Here is a 5,665-nt window from a genome sequence, read left to right on the forward strand (position 1 = left end):
GCTCAGATCTTCGCAGTCTCTGGAATCATAGAACTGTTTCTTTGATCCCAGTGAGATGGCTGGTGTCTGGGGGCTAGGTCCAAAAAGACCAAGGCATGGTAAGAGGATTTGGATTTGTGGCCTCACCCCAAAACCTAAAGAGAGAAGAGAGGGGGCTGCAGGTCACTCTGGCCTTCATTGGCATCTGTCTTGGACAAGTACTTCGAAAGCAAGTTTCAGCTCCTTACCAGAGTGGAAAGCAAAACAAAAAAGCATCAGTTACAAATGAAATTTATAAAATAAATGCACACAATGGAAATAATTATATCTACTAAGTCTTTCAATAAAATATATCTAGTTGATGACACTCTATCAGATTCATGTCTATTCATCTTTAGAAATGTTCTGTTTCAAAATAGATGGAAATGTTCACTATGAAATTTCTTTCTAGTGCTCACTTGGGCAGCACATATACTAAAATTGGAATGATACAGAGAAGATTAGCATGGCCCCTGCACAAGGATGATGTGCAAATTTGTGAAGCGTTCCACATTTTTAAGAGAAAGTGCACTACCGAACTCATTCTGTGAAGCCATTGTACCCCTCATCCCAAAACCAGACAGGACTCATCAAAGAAAGAGAACTATAGACCCATTTCTATGAGGAACATTGATGCAAAATTTCTCAGCAAAATTTGGCCAATAGACTTCAACAATTCATCCAAAATATCATACACCATGATCAAACAGGATTCATTTCAGGGATGCAAAGCTGGTTCAATATATGCAAATTAACTAATATAATTCATCACATCAACAAGAGCAAGGATAAGAACCACATGGTGGGCTGGGAAGGTGGTTCAGTGGTAGAGCGCTTGCCTTGCATGCCTGAAGCCCTGGGTTCGATTCCTCAGCACCACATAAGCAAAAAAGAAAAAAGCCGGAAGTGGCGCTGTGGCTCAAGTGGTAGAGCGCTAGCCTTGAGCTGAAGAGCTGAGGGACAGAACTCAGGCCCAGAGTTCAGGCCCCACAACCGGACCCAAAAAAAAAAAAAAAGGACCACATGGTTATCTCAATAGATGCAGAAAAAGCGTTTGACAAGATCCAACACCCTTTATGATGAAGGCTCTGGAAAAACTAGGAATCCAGAGAACATTCCTCAATACAATAAAGGCTGTATATGACAAACCTACAGCCAGCATTATACTTAATGGTGAAAAACTAAAGCCATTTCCTCTTAACTCAGGAATGAGAAAAGGATGTCCACTCTCTCCAGTTCTCTTCGATCTAGTATTAGAATGCCTAACTACAGCAATAAGACAAATACAAACATAAAAGGGATCCAAATAGGGAAAGATGAAGTAAAACTTTCCTTCTTTGCAGATGACATGATTTGTATCTAAAGAATCCCACGGACTCCACTCCCAAATTACTCAAGCTGATTCAAAACTTTGGCAAAGTAGCAGGGTGTAAAATTGACCCTCAAAAATCAATGGCTTTTCTGTATGCCAACAATGAGAAAAGCGTGGCTGAAATCAGGAAAGCAACTCCATTCATAATAGCCCCCCAAAAATAAAAATACCTAGGAATTAACTTAACCAAAGAAATGAAAGACCTCTGTGATGAAAACTTTAAAAACCTGAATAAAGGAAATCAAAACAGAACTTAGAAAGTGGAAAAACCTCCCATGCTCCTGGATTGGAAGTATCAACATCGTGAAAATGGCAATACTTCCCAAGGCTAACTACAAATTCAGTGCGATACCTATCAATATTCCAACCTTATTCTTCAAGGAAATAGAAAAGGCAATCCAAAAGTTCATATGGAACAATAAAAGACCCTGAATAGCAAAAATGATCCTTAACAATACCAATTTTCAAACTCTACTACAAAGCCATAGTAATCAAAACAGTTTGGTACTAGCACAAGAACAGACCTCAGGACCAATGGAATAAAATTGAAAAACCAGAAATGAACCTACAGACCTATAGCCACCTAATCTTTGATAAGGGAGCTAAAAAAATAGAATGGAAGAAAGACAGCCTCTTCAGTAAATGGTGCTGGCAAAATTGGTTAATCACCTATAGAAAACTAAAGCTAGATCCGTATATATCACCCTGCACCAGAATCAACTCCAAATGGATCAAAGACCTTGAAGTCAAAGCAGACACCCTGAAAACATTACAGGAAGGAATAGGAGAAACCCTAGGTCTCCTTGGCACAGGTCAAAATTTTCTTAATACAGACCCAGAAACACAACAAATCAAAGAAAGGTTGGACAAATGGGATTGCATGAAATTGCAGCGCTTCTCCATGGCAAAGGATATAGCAAGATCAATAGAAAATCCACAGATCGGGGAAAGATCTTCACTAGCCATACAATTGACAAGGGTCTCATATCTAAAATATACCTAGAACTCAAAAAATTAAATCCCTCAACAACAAATCCTCAAAGAAACAACTGCCCAATAAATAAGTAGGCTAAAGACTTAAAGAGAAACTTCTCTGAAGAGGAAAGAAAGATGGCAAATAGACACATGAAGAAATGCAAATCAAAACAACATTGAGATACCACCTTACCCCAGTTAGAATGGCTAGAATCAAGAACTCTAATAACAACAGATGCTGGAGGGTATGTGGACAGAAGGGAACCCTACTGCATTGTTGGTGGGAGTGTAAACTTGTTCAACCACTTTGGAAAGCAGTATGGAGGTTCCTCAAAAGACTTCACATAGAGCTCCCCTATGACCCAGCAATCCCACTTTTGGGCATTTACCCAAATGATCACAAACAGGACCATACTAAAGCTCCCAGCACAACTATGTTTATTGCAGCATTATTTGTCATAGGTAAGATATGGAACCAACACAGATGCTCCTCAATAGATGAATGGATCAAGAAAATGTGGTATATATACACAATGGAATTCTATGCCTCCATCAGAAAGAATGACATTGCCCCATTTGTTAGGAAATGGAAAGACTTGGAAAAATTATATTAAGTGAAGTAAACCAGGCCCAAAGAAACGTAGGTCCCATGGTGTCCCTTATTTGCAATAACTAGTATATGTCTTAGACAAGTAGAAACAGTCAGATAAACCCCAAGATGAGGATTCGTTTTTTCTTTCTTGCAATTGTTTCTAACATATTTATAAGACGATTTCTTTGTTGCTTTGTATGTCCCTCCCCCACGTTATAATTCCTGTTTTCACTGTATTTGATGTTGGTATAATTTGTGGAAGGGAAGGGAAAAAAACAAATCGTTTAAATAGGGATACAGGTGGACCCATTGCAACAATGAGATGTACAAGACGTTATGTCGAAAAACGAACTTTACAACTTTGGCACAAGGGGAGTCAAGGGTGAGCGTGTGGAGCATGGGAAGGGATGGGAAGGGGAAACAAAGGAGGAGGCAACAATACTTGATAAGAAATGTACTCATTACCTTGCTCATGTAATTGTAACCCCTCTGTACAGTATTTTCACAATAAAAAAAGAAAGAAATTTCTTTCTATGTTAAGAAAACTTTTACTCCAATTTTTGGTGAGTGTATTTGATCCTGGAACAAAATCAGTTGGGCACAGAAAGCACCAACTCATCCCTACCTGTTGGTCTCCTACCCTCCCTCCATCATCTATCCTCCATCTATCCTCCATCATCTATCCTCAGTCTACCTTCCATCATCTATCCTTCATCATCTACCCCCCATCTTCTATCCTCCAACATCTACCTTCCATCATATATCTTCTATCAATCATCTATCCTCCATCATCTATCCACCATCTATCCTCCATCATCTATGCTCTATCATCTATCCTCCATCTACCTTCCATCATCTATGCTCCATCATCTATCCTCCGTCTACCTTCCATCATCTATCCTTCATCATCTACCCCCCATCTTCTATCCTCCAACATCTACCTTCCATCATATATCTTCTATCAATCATCTATCCTCCATCATCTATCCACCATCTATCCTCCATCATCTATGCTCTATCATCTATCCTCCATCTACCTTCCATCATCTATGCTCCATCATCTATCCTCCGTCTACCTTCCATCATCTATCCTCCATCACCTATGCTCCATCATCTATCTTCCATCTACCTTCCACCATCTATGCTCCATGCACTGAGCTCTCTAGAAAGCACACCAGTGGTGACCGTGCAGTACTTATATTTCTCTCCATAAATTCATCACTAATATTATTTGTGCCCTAGGACTCTTGCACATGTTGTCTCAAAAACTATAACCAGACATCTTCTAAGGCTGGAGCCTTTGTAGCATTTAAAAGCTGTCTTCACAAACCATCCAATCTCAGGCATCGCCCTTTTCCAGAGTGCAGCCGCCCCATGCCCTCACCGTTTCCCTTTGAGTTCTAATCCACACCTGAAGCTACTCCACACCATTGAAGTGTACAGCTTATTCATCTATCTTCTCAGCCTTCAGTAGTCGCTTTGTTGTTGCTAATGTAAGTTTGACTGCAAAACATTCCTCAATTATTCCCCTCCATTGCCCTTGCAATGTAATTGTGTGCTTTCTCCCAGAACAGGGAGCATCTAGTTCACCCCTTGAAACCAGGCTCACTGTTCGACTGACTGTTAAGACTGGAATGCAGTAGATCTCAATGGAGTTTGGTCTGAGGAGAGGGTCAAGTCTCTGCACCCCTTCTCAGATTTCTGGCTTCACTTAGATGCACAATTCAGGCTAAGTGAGCATGAAGGGCCACACAAAGAGTCTGGATGTTCAAGGGTGATTCATGCAGTCAACAGACAAGCAAGCTCCAACCTGTGAGGGACCCTGCAGGTGCATGTGAGCAGCGATTGAGAGCTTGTGAGTAATCCCAGAGGCTCCAGGGCCCCCAGGGCTCATGAGCAATGCTGAGCACTTACTGTTCTGGATAGCGTTTGCTTACTGCTGATAATCATAGAACTAGTACCAATAGATAAATAAGACTCACCCCATTAGCCCAAGACCCAACACTCCCTGGTGCTTGTGATATACAAAAATTCCTTGATTTACAAAAAAAAACCCCATCGGTGGGTATTTTAATGAACTAAAAAATAAGTTCTTTCTCCGCTAGCCTATTATATTTTCCCAACTTGGTCTGGAACTAACCTAAACAATATAATAAGTTTGCTCATGCAATTAATTTAGTTCTTCTGGGCATCTATGCCAATTACTGGAAAAGACAAAAACCAACATTGGAATAGACATCACTACTAAATAAAAAGGTATTCAAATATTTATATCGGCTCTCTCCCTCTCTGCGGAGTCTATAAATACACCAGCCCAGACAAGCTTTATCAGTGTGTACTGAAGCTGAAGGCAGGGGCTGAAGGCTTCCTTCCACCCCTCCATCCCTCCAGCCATTGGGCCCCCAAACCCTCTGTCTATTCACTTCCTGTGATGCTGTATGGAAGGGGATACAATGGAAACTTTAACCAAATCATTTTTGTGTTTTTGCCATGATCCCAGAGGGAAAAGCAAGCTTCAGGTTTTCATGTTTGAAGGACAATCCTTCTTAAAGTGTGCACAAGAATGTGCTAATGTCCAGAATATTCCAAGTGCTTTACAAAAAGATCCAGGCCTGCAAGATGTCTGCCTCTCTCTCTGTAAGGTGGTGTGTTGCCAGCCTTCGGGGGTCATCCACACTTGCAAAGACAATGAGCCTCTGAAAATTGCA

At 40.7% G+C, this 5,665-nt stretch overlaps 1 non-coding gene across 1 annotated transcript; it reads left to right on the forward strand.

Moving 5' to 3' along the window:
• The first annotated feature begins 429 nt into the window (after nt 1-429).
• On the forward strand, nt 430-536 carry LOC122124641. The gene has a single exon (XR_006150608.1). It is a non-coding gene; the product is annotated as a U6 spliceosomal RNA (small nuclear RNA).
• The last annotated feature ends 5,129 nt before the right edge of the window (nt 537-5,665 follow it).

Source organism: Dipodomys spectabilis, unplaced genomic scaffold, assembly GCF_019054845.1.
Source record: "Dipodomys spectabilis isolate Male_0828 unplaced genomic scaffold, ASM1905484v1 ptg000240l, whole genome shotgun sequence".
NCBI lineage: Eukaryota > Metazoa > Chordata > Mammalia > Rodentia > Heteromyidae > Dipodomys > Dipodomys spectabilis.